The 14729-nt window shown below is 55.4% G+C and overlaps 1 long non-coding RNA gene across 1 annotated transcript; it reads left to right on the forward strand.

Annotated features, from left to right (window-relative positions):
* The first annotated feature begins 12395 nt into the window (after positions 1 to 12395).
* Positions 12396 to 13513, forward strand: LOC308647675. Its single transcript, XR_014021681.1, has 3 exons — positions 12396 to 12511; positions 12647 to 12757; positions 13409 to 13513. It is a non-coding gene; the product is annotated as an uncharacterized lncRNA (long non-coding RNA).
* Positions 13514 to 14729: the final 1216 nt, after the last annotated feature.

The following is a 14729-nucleotide window of genomic DNA, read 5'->3' on the forward strand; positions in this document are numbered from 1 at the left end:
CTCACAGGTCAGCACGGCCTGGAGGTGAGATGCCAGGGAGATCATAGCACCAAGAGGTGGTGGATGGTGGCATCGGGAAGGGTGGCTTCCTCCAGGAGAGGAAACGGTGGTGTAGACACGGCTGCCACTTTTCTGTCCCTTCTGAAGGGCAGGGGATGGGGGAGACCCGAGAGGGGACAGGAGGTGCAGCCAAAGCCTTGGCACCTGAGGTCAGCAGCCCTGGGTGGGCTGTAGGTATGTCCCTGCGGAGCCCGAGAAGGAGCAGGGCAGAGGCAGTGGGTGACTCACGCTCTCCTCTCCTGGCCCTCCCAGGCCGGCCGGACTTGGGAGCCTGGGCTCCCTCCTCCTCCACCCTTCGCAATCGCTGCAAACATGACTCTCTTTCAAGGTTAATCACAAACATGCACTTCCTGGTCAGCAGGCCCTGAGGTCTCCGTGGCTGCTCCAGAGCTACCCACGGCCGCATGCCCCGACCTCCCTGAGACTCTGACCTCTAAACACCAAAGCCTGGCCACACCCCTTTGCCTGGACCTCTTCCTGCCTTGGCCTTCCTTTCTGTCCAGTCTGGGCTCCACACCCCACCTTGCCGTCTCTCCCTCTAAGCCTCCTCCTGTCCCCTCGCAGCAGCAGTCCTGGGCTAATGGACACACCTGTCTCTGTTTGTACATGGGCTGTGAATGGTGCAGAGAAAAGTCATTCAATCCACAGGCTCAAGCCTCGGACTCGCCCACAGCCCCCCATGGCCCGTGGCCCTGCTCCCCGACTCAGCAATTTCACATCTTTTTTGGGGGTGGGGGGTACCAGGGATTGAACTCAGGGGCACTCGACCACTGCTGAGCCACATCCCCGGCCCTATTTTGTGTTTTATTTAGAGACAGGGGCTCACTGGGTTGCTTAGGGCCTCGCTAAGTTGCTGAGGCTGGTTTTGAACTCATGATCCTCCTGCCTCAGCCTCCCGAGAGGATGGGATCAATTTCACATCTTGTTAGAAATCTCCCCTGCTGCTTTTATCTCCCTCACTCTCTACCGTTGACCTTGCCTCTTACCTCACTGGATGAACAGAGGTTCTAAGGATAGGGACAGAGGCTGCCCCTATGATGTCTCTTATCTCTTTTAGGCATGGTAGTAGAATCCCCCATGTTTACCTGGGAACATGGCTGCCCAGGTGAAGTACTACATTTCCCAGGCTCCTTTGCAGCCAGGCATGGCCATGTGACCAAGTCCAGGCCAATGTGAGTGTGTGGAAGTTAATGTCTTGGACGTCTAGTGGAGCCCTGTGGCAGACAAGACTAGTTGTCCCCCCAAATCAACTCTCCCTTGTTTCCACTTAGTAATAGGAATCCCGTGATGATGCTGGGTACGAGGCCATCCAGCCAAAGATGACATTTCCCAGCTTCCCTTGCAGTAGAGGGGCCACGTGACTAGGTTCTAGCCGATGGGAGGTGGGCAGGAACACTCTGTTCCTCTTTTGGGTCACTCTGTAAGAGGAAGCCGGTGCGCTCCATGCCTGCAGGCCAGGAGGGTTGAAGTGGCCAGCTTCTGGCACCAGAAAAGGGGACCCAGAAGCCACAGATGGAAGGTGTCTGGGTCCAAGGGTAACTCTGTGGATTACTTTATCTGATTGGCCCTGTTCACACACACTGCCACACTGTGACCTGAGTGACCTTCTACCTTCTTCCAGCCGCTATGTTTTAGGTCCCTTCTGTCATAGCAAAGTGACCTGTGACTTAGCCTAATGCCCTGAGAAGGGATGGACATGCCCCCTCACACCCTCCATTCTGGTGGATGGAAATAGGGGTGAGTCAGGGGGCATGTGAGCCACAGAGACAAGGACAGCTTCCCGGGGATGGTGGAACACCAGCTCAGGCTGTTGGAATGCCGGGTTCCTGCCGACTTCACGAGCAGAACCGCCGTCCTGGCCTGGAGCGTCGAAGAGAAGCACCTTCTATCCTGCCGAAGCCACTACTACCTCACATCTGTCACTTGAACCTGAACTTAGTCTGGCCAACACCCAAATTACAGCCTTACCCTGGTCTCTACCAGCCCTCCCTCCTCTGGCCCACCCTCTCCACTTGGATTGTGGGGCTCCCACTGCAGCCATGAAGAGGGACTGAGCCTGCTCTCTCGAGGTTTGGGCTGGGGAGAGAGTCCTCGCTTCCTCTGAACTGGACCATGGACCACGAGAGTGGAGAGCTGCAGAGCAAGGCCGGGGCCTGTGTTCTGTCTTCTGCACACACCGGCTTGCTCTCCACATTCCCACCATGTGACGATACAACAGGAGACCCTCCAGAGATGAGGCTGCCTCCTCTGGGACTTCCATCTCCACATCTAGAAGCTAAGTACACTTCTTTCCTCTATCAACAATCCAGTCTGTGGTATTTTGTTATAGCCCCAGAAAATGGACTTGGCAGAGAGGCCCCTTGGCAGAAGCGGGGCCAGCTGCTGAACATCACCAGACACAGTTCCCACTACACCATCCCAGCCTCGTGTGCGCCCACCTCTGCTTGCCCACGCCCACAGGTGGGGTTCACACAGGACCCTCCCCCTGCTGCCTACTCTGCAGTGGGCTGCCTGCCCCGACGTTCACATGGGATGTGGGAGCCAGCCTGCTGACGAGGCACACAGTGGAGGGAAGGGCAGGGTACAGATGGGCTACACAGAGAGGAAGTGACGTGGCCAAGAGGAAGGGCTTAGGATGGGCACAACGTGCAGGCAGGAGGCCCCGTTTGAGTTCCGCCTCAGCTTCTTTGCTGGTTTTGTGAACTCGGGCCAGTGAATTCTCCTCTCTGAGCCTCAGTTTCCCCATCTATACAATGGAGGCAGCAGAAGTCCCTATTTCTAAGGGCTGCAGGAGGACGTATTGAGAGCTGGGTGAGAAGCCACTGGGCAAGCTGAATAGTGAGGCTTGGCCCAACTGTCCCCTAGAGGTGGGCAGGGCTTCCTGCCCCTCCCGAGGGCTGTCCCCGCTCTGGCTGGACCAGGGCCCACTCAGTTTCATTTCACTTTCCAGCCCAAATATTTTTTCATCTGTGGTCTGGGAGGAGGACGGAATTTTGATGTGAGACACAAATTTTTTCACAGGGCCACCCTCTGAAAGTATTTCCAGGCACTCACATGCTGGGCCCTGTCCAGGAGAGAAAATAATTTATTGTGGCTGGCTGGGCACACGGTTTGGGAGGTTCTTTCCCTCCTCGTGAAATTTTGAAGTGGAAAAGCTGACATTCTGCTTTTAATTGATCTTCACAAGATGCGAAAGATTCCCAGGGTGGTTGTTATGAGGAAGGTATAAATGACACTAACGTCTAAAATGAAATTAATTAACTTCAATTCAGCTTTTAGAATTATCAATGGTGGTGCACCAAATGATACAAATTTCAAAATGATTGGTTTAGTTTTGCTTTGAATTAAAATTGTATTGAAGTTAAAACGTTGTTGACAAATTTAGGTCTTAAGAAATAATCTAACATATTTTAAAATATTTTTTTAGTAGTACATGATATCTTTTAGGACATGGTATCTTTATTTATTCATTTTTATGTGGTGCTGAGGATGGAACTCAGTGCCTCACATGTGCCAGGCAAGTTCTCTGCCCCTGAGCCCCAGCCCCAGCCCTCTAACACATTCTTAATAGTCATCTGGACTTTTTTGTTGTTGTTGTTAAAGCATGAGAGTCTTTACAATTGTTTTTGCACATCAAATCAGTACCCTTCACTATCACTACCCTACACACACACACACACACACACACACACACACTGAATTTGGCACTATGAAAATGCTAAATTCTTCTAGTTTTGGGTCCAGTACCATTTGACTCTCTGGTTTGACAGGTGGGGTAGGTGGTTACTGAGATGTGATCCCTAAAACTGTCTCTGCAGTGTGTTATTCTTGTAACAATAAATATTACTATATTTATATTTAAGCTGATCAATAGAATTTCAACATATAAAGCCAGTTAGAGACATGTTTTTTGTTTTTGTTTTTTAATCTCTAAGTTACATCTGGAAGGCCAATTACATGCCTGGCTTGTTTTGTAATGTAAGTCAGATAGACACAAACCTGCCTCATCACGGACTCTGATGACACATACTTTTAGGGAGGCCAGAGAGAACCGTCAAGAGGCACTTTTCTCTTTGACTTTCCAAAAGCCAAAGCTAGGCCTCACACCAAATGGCCACTATTGCCTGAACACTATGCCCGACACCAATCCTGGAACAACATCTATATATATATATATATGAAAATCCTAAAGATTAGTAGAAAAAAATATATATATTCATCAAAATATTCATCAAAATCTGAATCTGTTTATCTCGAGGCAGTGGAATGAAAGGAAATTTTAATTTGGTTGATTATAACTTTCTGTATTGTCAAAAACCATGGAGTTTAAGTATATTTATGTGATATATGTTAGTCACAAAGACAGCTTCTAGAAAAATAAGTCGTAATAATACAGAGGTGAAGGAAGAAGAAGAGATACTTGAGGCAATGTAACAGACCCTTCCTAACCTCTCCTGTCCCTAATCACTGATATCTTATTGTTTATTTCCTAAAGTAGTGGCCTTGATGCATTGGTCACTGACCCTTAAATATATTCTATTTTTTTCTGGCATTGCTTTTAAATTTTTTTAGTTGCTGATCTTTAAGATCTGGGATATTTCACGTCTAACTGCATGCTTTTGGCTTTTCTTGAAAGGGATCTGGCCCAGTGGACCTGCATTCTGCAACCCAGCCACCAGGTGGCGCAGAGACACAGCCACTCCTTTCAGATGTGGTTAGAACCCTTCTGCTGCGCCCAGCTTTCAAGGTTACAACCTTAAAAATAGAAGCAAAACTTCTGACAGTACTCATCTCAGGACAGTGCCCTGGGAGTACTGGAAGGACAGGAAGGGAGTTTCCATGTAGCTTCTCGTCTATATGTCTTTTATAATAAAGGGACTCTCTAAGTAAAAAATCATTCAAATAGAACTTTTTTATTTTTAAGAAAACACTAAAATCCTGAAGATTAAAGATAAGAACTGTCCACATCCTAACTCATTAATACTAACATTTGGGTGTATATCCATCTGCTCTCTTGTCTAGGATAATAAATCAAGCTAATTAGAAAAGAACATAGGAATCAGGATACATAGACCTTTTCACATCGTCGAGAAAATATGGTACATAAGTGTTGTGCTGTTTGCCTTTTCAGATTGTCCAGCATTTTGCATGAGTCTGCGTTCACAGATAGATTGTCCTTGCCAAGGTCAAGAACAGTATCAGCAGTTTCTCCCGGCATCTGGCTTTTTCTTTCCTTCTGAGTGTGTAGAAAATTGAATTATGTGCGTACCAAGTCAGCATTCCAGTTTTCCTGGCAAGGCGGGCTCTGCCAGTGGGAACAGAGTGTTTTCATTTTCTTTCTTTCTTTCTCCCCTGTCATCTATGCTTTCCTGGTTTCTCAATGTGCACATTTTCCCCCTGGATCTGGCACCGTGAAGCTGCTAAGTTCTTCCAGATTTGGGGCTCCGATGCCACCCTAAATCTCTGGGTTTGACAGGCTGGGTGGGTGGTTACTGAGATATGATCCAGAAAGCCCTCTCCGGGGCTGTCTGTCAATCAGACATCAACTCGGGGAGGGAGAATTTGGCTGTTGGCAGCTGCCCTGCGGTGGATGCCAGAGTTCCTCGCCTTCTCCTGGGGTGGTGCCTGCACAGTCCCAGGCACGGCCCGGGCTCCCACTGCATCCCTGACGGCTGAATCCCATCGGGTAGCTCTTGGCAGGAGATGTGAAACTTTTGCCTGGAATCAACTCTTCATCACTCTTTCTACCAACGTCTTCAGATCTGAGCAGTAAACAGGCTTTCTTACTTTGTGGCGCCCAAGGTCACGCTAACTTTTCTGATTCTACCATAAATTAATCCTTAAAAGATAATTACAGTGGTGCCCACCTATTGGCCCCTGAGATTTCCGGCTGCCCAGGTCAACCCATCTATAACCTCAATCAAAGCCTCTTTCCAGGCCACGCAGCAACCAAGAACTGCCAGCTCCCTGCCCTGCCAGAGCCCGTGGTTCTGGGACTCCCACGGCCTGCTCCTTGGAGGAGCCCGAGTCAGGGCGGCAGGGCGGCAGGGCGGCAGCCCCCACTCTTCTCTTCCCACTGCCCATTCTCACCCGCTGGGCGGGACAGTTGGTGACTTGCCCTGGGTGCTCTGTTGGGCAGATCCCAAAGCTCTTCTGCTCACCGTGACATAATGATCAGCGACTGTGTGGAGTGAGAATAATAATGTGTCTTCAGTCACTGTCTAGACTGTTCACACTCCCAGCTCCGCCCATGGGCTCCCGGCCCTGGGTCCTGAAGGTTAGGAGCAGGAAGGACCTCCCTTGGCAGGGGCTGCTACGGTGGCATCACGCCTCTGGGCTTGGTGGGCCAATTCCTTCTTTTCTTGGGTTTTTATGTTGGGGGCAGTCCCTCCACAGGGCACCTCAGTGTGCTTCCTGGGACTACTAAGTGGCGTGTCTCCTCTGACCGGTCCCTCTCAGGTCTGCCCACAGTCCTCTTGCAGGAACCCCAAACGACCTGGGCCAGCAGCGTCCAGTGGTTCAGAACCAGTCTCTGCAAGAAATGCACCCCTCTGACGTCACCCAGAGGTAATCCATCCTCCTGCGGAGGCTGGGCAGCCGGTCTCCAGCTTCTGGACGTCTCTAGGCCTGGCTGGGGCTCTGCCCTGGGCAGCAGACAGGGCGAGCTCTGAGGTGGCCACGGGGCGCCCTGGGGACCTGGCTTTCCTGAGGGGTCAGAATGTCTGGCCCTCCACCGCGGGGCTGGGGTTTCTGGAAAGTGGCGGCTCACAAACCTCGGCTTCGCGGGGGGACACTGAGCTCGGGCGGGCAGCCAGGCTGCAGTTCCTCCTGCACAGGCGGAGGGAAGGATGCACACCACCCGGGGTTGCCCTCCGCACCCTCCCCGGGCCTCGCAGCCCTGGAGGGTCTACTCAAGTGCAGGGAACCCCTAGCTTTTCTCCCGTTCTCGCTCTTTCCAGGCCTCCCTCCTACAACGCGGGGTCCCCTGGATTCGTAGAGAGGGCGGAGGACACGAGGGGCTCGCTGGGGGTCGGACGCCCACTAGCTCACCCTGCGGCTGAGAGTTCTAGAAGACTCTCCTGGGGCCAGCCCACCTCCTGCCTGGCCAACCAGAACCCTCCTCCCCATGCCCAGCTGCAGGCGGGTGCGGCCAAAGCAAAGCCAATTGGAACTCAGGGTCCCGAATGGTTTTTAAAGTCCACTAAGAAGGGGCTGAGCTGGGCTCAGTGTGGAGCGCCGGCCTGGCACGTGTGAGGCCCTGGGTTCGAGCCTCAGCCCCGCATACGAATAATCAAAGTTAAAAAAAAAAATCTACTAAGAAACTTGCAGAATCGCTGCAAGAATAGAAGGTGACCCTGGAGCTGGTGTCTGCCGACACCGACCACGGAGACAAGCTGGTTGAGAAGGAAGCCTATGCTCCGTATTCATAGGGCTCAGTAGTGGTTTTCAGAGTGAGGGGATAATGGACCCAGTGCCAGTGTGCTTCTCGAGTAGCATCAGTGGCCCCCTGAAAGGGCGGCATATACAAGCATCGCCGTGTCTGAGCATTTATTCTGAAGGTGCATTTGCGTATAGACCCATATCAGGGCCGTGGCACACGGTTGGGAAGGTTGTGAACTGCCCAATATCAGGAGGTGCCATTCACATCATGGGGGATGGAATGGGAGGGAGATCTTTCCATATATACCTTTGGGTGCCGGGTGTGACTGCCTCCACCATGGTCACATATGGCTTCTTCCAAAGAAAAATTTTATGCCAAACCGAGTCTGTGTGTTTAAGTTCCCTTGTCCGTTGCTGGGCACGTGGGTTGTCAGCAGCCCTGGTTGTTACTGAGATTTCAACATCAAGGTTTGAAAACGCTACGATGTTATTACACCGAAGAGACACACGGGGGCGCGCCGGCCAGCCATTGAAAAGGGTTTTTCATTGTAACAGCTCTGGCAGGCTGCGAGAGACTGCAGAGGTAATGGGGGGGGGGGTCTTGGGGATCCCCCCGGGTGACCAGAACGAGGCTGAGCCCCACCGTGGCCCAGTCTGCCGGGCTTCTCAAAGGCACACCCGGACTCATTTCCCCAGGGCTTCCCTGATGGGATGGGGTGGGCGGCCATTCTCGGTAGGTCCTGACCAGGAGAGAGCTGGGCACAGCTTGTCACGGGGCCCTGGGTTCTTATCTGTGTGTCAGGGACGTCCAGCCCTTTGCAGGGATATTAAGCAGGGTCTGTGTGAGACCAAGAGAAGTCTGGAGGGTTTTGTTTTTTTTAATATTGAGGAACTGCAAAGAAGAAAAAGCAAGAGACGAGGCCAGGGAAGTCCTTGTCTTGGGCTGGAACTCTGGAGCTGGCCTGACCACACGCTCAGGGCAGCCAACAGTGGTGCAGATGGCAGTGTGTGTGGCTGGCTGGTGGGGCTCCAGGTTAAGGCTCTGGGGCACCTCTGCTGCCGTCCTGAGGGGCCCCTTGCTGACTTGCTCAAGCCCACTCGGAGGCTGAGGCAGGCAGATGGCTTGTCCCGTGGGAAGCCAGCCACCTTCCTGGCTAAGGGACCCAGCTTTGTTCCCACATGAGGCAGATGGCAGTATGCTTCGTGGAGAGACCTCCACCCCCAGCCCCAGGGGCTCAGCTGTGATTGGCCTAAAACTTCCCCTCTTGCCAGTCATTAGTTTAGTGGGCCTATGCCCTGGTTCTGGCCAGCAGGACATAAATGGAAGTCATCTGGGAGCTTCTGACAGAGAGTGTTCTGTATGATAATAAACACGTCTCCAAAACTTCCATCTGTCCTATTTTTGGACATTGCTGGAATGCCTGGAGCTGCAGCAGCCATCTTATGACCATAAGGGAAAGACCAGGTGCATTATGACAGACATGAGGATGGTGGTGTCTGTAATTCTCTTGGTTCCTGTTATATGACATTCATCCTAGAAAACTCAGTTTAACCCTCTTTTAAATGATATGTTTCTTGTAGTTAAAAGCACATTTGATGATACAAAGCCCATTTTGAACACCATGAGTCACATGCCAAACGTCGCTCTGCATTTCTTCATCTTTATCTTAAAGTCTTACGTAGTAACACCCGCTCTGCACCCACTCCTGCTAAATACACACAGTTGTGTACAAGCGCCACAGTCAAGAGGCAGAAGGGTTCACCATCTCCGAGAACATCTCACGCTCCCCCTTGGCAGTTGGGCCCTCCTCCCAGGGGACCGGCAGCACTGCCCGGGGGGCCTTGCCTTCTCTAGAGGTCACATAAAGGAAGCAGGCGGTTTGTGGTCTTCCAGACTGGCTTCTTAGGTGTAGCGTTGCCCTGTACGGTTTGCTCTCCAGGTGGGGACATGGCTGGCTTCCATTGTGGGTGACCGGGAGCTGGCTGCCGTCCTTGGTGGACCGGCTTCTGCAGGGACGTAGCTTCTCATTCCCGGGGCTCCACACCCGGGTGGGACTCCTCAGAAGCTGCCTGGCTCTATCCAGAGCAGCCCGCCAGGCTCCATTCCCGCCAGCAGTGCGGACACCTGCAGCCCCACAGTCCTCCACCAGCACAGAACCTGGCTCACAGTAGGTGCTCAGCAAATGTGCACACAGTAGGAGCTCCAAACGATTTACCCAAGAGTCACCAGATAACTAGAGGCTGTCTCGTGGGGTGACGGGAGTGTTTCAGGGGGTAAAGTGCTTTGCCCAGGGCCTGGCCTCAACCGAGAGGGAGTCAGGGCCTGAGGGCCGCTTGAGGGCTAGGAAGAGCTTTCTCCCCAGGAACCAGGCGGCGGGAGGCCTCTCTGCTCTCAGGCGGCCCAACCTGCAGGCCTCCCTGGGCCCCTGGTGACTCTCCTGGCCCCTGCTCTGTTTTTCTTGCTTCTACCCCAGAGTGGGAGGCCCGCGGCCAAGCCCTGGACGAGCTGCGCTTTCCAGCTGTCCCCCCCCAGGGGGACCCAGTGCCCTCACTGCTGGGCTCTCTCCCTCGTGGCCCAGCGGCTTGGCCTCCCCTGCGCAGCCCTGGGCCAGGTCTTTCACCTCCTTCTTTTCCACAGTAGCCTGAGCCCTTGCCATTGTGTCTCGAGGTCACTTGGACCTGGCCTCCTGGCTGGGGAGCTGCGCCCGCGGCCAAGCCAACAGGCCAGGGTGACGGGCCTGCGAGGCTCCCACCTCCGCAGCCTGGGCCCCTTCAGGCGGGGGCCGGGGACATTTCGGGCCAGGAGTGTGCCTCGACCTCTGTGAGGGCCGCAGCAGCTGGGGTGAGGGGCGGGGGCCTGAGGCCCCAGGCTCGGCCGCGCTGGCTGCCACACAGCCACCTCCTCGGCTCTCTGCGCACCTTGGAGGGTGGCAGAGGCGGCAGCGAGGGTGCGGGCGGCATCTAGGGGAAACCAAGACTGCAGAGGCCCTCAGCCAGGACGACTCTGTCCCCAGGGCACACTGCAAGGTCTGGAGCCCTTTTGGTTGTCGTGGTCAGGGGGCGCCACTGGCCACTAGCGGGTGGAGGACGCGGACGCTGTCAGACCACGAGGACCAGAGTGTCAGCAGTGCCCAGGGAGAGAGAAGCTGATGAATCGCTCTCCCATTGTGATGGACGAGGAAACTGAGGTCCAGAACAGCTAAGTAACATGTCCAAGGACACACAGGAGGGGCAAGGGTTGGCATTTCAGCCCAAATGCTCAGCCCTGCTGTCCGGGTGCCTCCACCTCAGAGCTCAGGAGGGGGCGGGAGGGGGGCTGGAGACTGGGAGTGGAGCTCCAGAGGAGGAGGGAACGGGGGATGTGGAAATATTCACTTCTGGTCCAGGGAGACCCTGTTCCAAAGGTTGATGGGGCACCTTCCCCTGGTTCCCGGGTGACCTGCCCCAAGGCGCTGTGAGGGCTGAGCCACTGCGCTGCAGTACCAAGGCAGAACAGCAGAGGGCGCCAGGGACCCTTTCCCGTCGCGGCTTTCTCGTCACCAAGGATGAGAAAAAGCAGAACAAAGACATGGCACTGCCACAGTCCACCTCCGGGACAGCCAGACATGGCAATGGTGGGACCTTCCTGCACACGAGGTCACCGCCCAGAGGTTCACGCGGATCCCCCTCCAGTGCTCCCCCTGCCTGACACAGTCACACCATGGGGACAGCTCTGGGTGGGGACACATGCAGTCCACCCCGTGTGTCAGGCCCCTCTGGCTCCAGGCTGCAGGAGGTGGCAGCCAGCGGGGGACAGAGGTCCCAGGGAAAGAGGCCCTGGACACCCGAGGCCCCTCCTTCCTTCCCCACGCGGAGGGTCTTTCTCCAAACCAGGCCCCTCCCCACTGCGCCCTCCCCCCCCCAGGTGCGTTACTGCTGCTCAGGTGTCACCGACGTTGTCCACTGTTTACTTCACCCATGATCAGTCGTTCCTTACTGTCCCCAACCAAGGACATGGGGACAGGAGACAGTCCCTCGGCTTCCTGAGCCTCCGCCCTGCCTGGTGGGGTCTGGGCCAGCGCTCCTGCCCTCTGCCAGGTGGGACCCTTTGCTTGTTTCCTGGGTGTCTGTCCCACACCATGTGCCAAGAACGTGAACCTGAAGGGGAGCGAGGCCTGACCTGCATCGTGCCATCCCCGACTCCAGAAGGGTGTGGGGCGCGTAGTAGGTGCTCCGTGGTCGTCAGCAGACAGAGCAAAGGAGCAGCCGGCCACTGCCGCCCGAGTGGGGCGCGGTTCTCGGCCCACAGTCAGCTGCTTTCACCGACAGCCGGAAGCAGTCCTGGCAGCTCTGCCTGAGTGGGGTCCTCACGGGGCTCAGGAAATGCTCCGCCCCAAGGACTCAGGGCCAAGCCAGCAGCAGAACCTGCCTCACACCCGGAGGGTTCGCCCCTGGGGCCAAGCCTGCAGTGCGTAAAGGGTGGCGTCCCTGGAGCTCTGGGTGGCCTGAGCCGTGGAATGTTCTGTTCTGCGCCGTCCAACATGGTGGCCTCTCCCCTGTGCTCCTGAGCCCTTGAAATGCAGCCAGGGCGCCTGAGCAGCAAGGCAGCCTTACGTTTAGTTGAAACTGAAATTGAGATGGCCGCCAGGGGCTTCTGCCACTGTATTAACCAGCTCAGCCGGGAGTTCCCTGACCCTTGTTTTTCCATGCTGGAGGCCACACCCAGGGATGAGGCCAGCACCCTACCTCCCACTTCACCCCCAGACCTGGAGCAAGCATTACCCACAGCCTTGAACCCTGGGAAGGGAAAGCAGAGGGAGGAAGCCTTCCAGGCAGAAGCAACTGCAAGTGCCAAGGTCCTGGGGTGAGCGGGGAACCTAATAAAGACTGGTGTGGAAACTAGGGGAAGTCACCAGGGGGCAGAGCTTCCTGCTGTGCGGTCACAACAAGAGTTGGGCTTCTGTCCCCCTGCCAGATCTACCCCTTCCTTCCTCGAGATGCCCGCAATTACTGCATTAAGCTCAGAAGGAGCCGGAGAAGCAAGTTGAAATAAAACCCTTTGTGTGTGCTGTCTGCTCGGGGATCCAGTTAGGTATTGATATTCTCATTTAAAAATGATAATTTCCATTAGATTGAGGCCAGAATGCCCTGTGAAGCCCAGTGTGGTCTGCCAATTGATTCACAGAATGAAATCTTATCTAAAATCTTTTTATTTGATGCTATTAAGGACACAGGAGAGAGGGGCAGGCACGGGCCCCAGGGCTGCGGTGGAGGAAGGGTGCTGGGACTTCCCACTCCTGCTGCACTGCCCGGAACTGGGCCGCGTCCTTCCCTCCAGGTGCATAACGGTCGGCCCCTCCTTGTTCGCACCTTGGACTGTATTGGCCATTCCTTCCTGGGGCTCCCATGGCCCCAGGAGGTCAGCAGGGCCAAGGCACAGGGAGGAGTGCGCCTGTCCCACCACAGACCACAGACCACACGACGGCTCGCGGGGAGGTGGTCCAGGAAGAGTGGCCTTGAGGGGACATTCAGGTGGCAGGAAGCCAGCCTCGTGCAGATCCCCAGAGCAAAGGGGATCCCTCTCCAACCCCTTTTCTTTTTGTTCAAAGATAAGAAGGGGCTTTTAGCCAGGTATGGTGGTGCGCACCTGTAACCCCAGGGGCTTGGGAGGCTGAGGCAGGAGGATCACGATGAATTCAAAGCCAGCCTCAGCAACTGTGAGGTGCTAAGCAACTCAGGGAGACCCTGTCTCTAAATAAAATACAAAATAGGGCTGGGGGTGTGGCTCAGTGGACATGTGCCCCTAAGCCTTTAAGAACCCTATAAGGGACAGCTTGTTATCTTCTATTTACAGAAGTGGAAACTGAGGCTCCGAGAGGCTGAGTGATTCACCCAGCATGGCACAGCCAGTGAGCGGCACAGCCAGGCAGCATTCAAACCCACAGCATCAGATCAGAGCTCATTTCTTTCTGTATCTCCCTAAAAACAGAATCTAGGTCCAAAGCATCCAAGGTTGTAGCCAGGAAGACACAGCACGTGTCTGCAGGACAGAAGGGGCTGCACCCCAGAGTCGATGACGCGGAAATCCCCGAAGGTGAGGTTGACACAGAGGCTCACCTGTTGGGTCACCAACTTGGTGGCTGCAGTCATGCTGGGTGTGACCAGGGCACTGGGGTCTTGTGCCAACATCTTCCCTCTCCTCCTCTTCTTTCCCCACCTGCTGGCCTCACCTGGGTGGCCTCACCTGTTGGAGACTCACCGGCACAGGCTCCGTTACAGGCTCCCGTGGGTAGGTGGGCTCTGGCGGTGTTCGCGGGTGGTGAGCTTTCGTAGGACAGGAGGGAGCTGTGATGTCAGGGACCTTGCCCTGCAGAGTCACTGTGCTGGCTGATGGCCACCCTCTATGGGGTCACGGCTCTGTGAGGTGGCCGTCTCCACACGACTCAGGCCTTGGGGTGACCACTGAGCGCCTCAGTCAGGGACCCTCCTGGCTGCCCCCGCCCTGCCCCGTCTGTGTGGAACTCCCTTCAGGGACCCCGTGTCCCGCTTCTCCCCTGGGGGGTCCTGACTCCTCCAGCCCCCAGCCAGTCCAGGGTCTCCTCTCCTGGCTCGAGGCTGGCGCTGCAGGCTGATGGCCCTGGCCAGCTGAGCTCACCCCCGCTGTGCTGGGTGGCCCGCGCACAGCTCCGACATCCTTTCCATTTGGGTTCGACTTTTCCCCCTCGGAGAGTTGGTGCAGCTGCAGGTTTGGGGGCTTCTCTGGGTGACCAAGGGAACCCGGGGACATCCAGCTGTGCAGGCCTGTCTTCCTGTCCCCTGCCAGCTCTTGGCCACCACAGAGGAGCTGCAGCCCCTGCTGCCTTTCACAGCCCACCCACCTCAGGTGCCAGTCCCATGAGGCCACCTTTCTTGTGCGGTGACCTGCTTGGGCCTCTGGACTTTTGAGCTGCTCTCAGGTCCTCCAGACTCGGCCTCGCCTGCCTCCACCCAGGGCTCCCTGTGAGACTCACTGGACCGCGGCAGCTGCTCTGGGCTGGGCAACAGTCAGGAAATGGAGGACCTGGTGGCCATGAGCCTGGCGGCGGGGCTGAGTGAGTGGGGGGGACTGGGCTGTGACCGTGGGTGGCGTTAGTGGGAACAGCAGCCTTAGGCATTAGCTGAGCAACCACGAGAGCCCCGGGAGCCCCCTCTGGGTGTTGAGTGCAGTCAGAACCAAGGACTGGAAGGTTCTGGATGCAATGGCCCCTCTGCCCTCCTCCCTGGTCCCCAGCAGAGCTCTCATGAGGGCAAGACCTTGACCGTCTGGTGCG

This window comes from Spermophilus citellus (assembly GCF_964194105.1).
Source record: "Spermophilus citellus genome assembly, chromosome: 4".
NCBI lineage: Eukaryota > Metazoa > Chordata > Mammalia > Rodentia > Sciuridae > Spermophilus > Spermophilus citellus.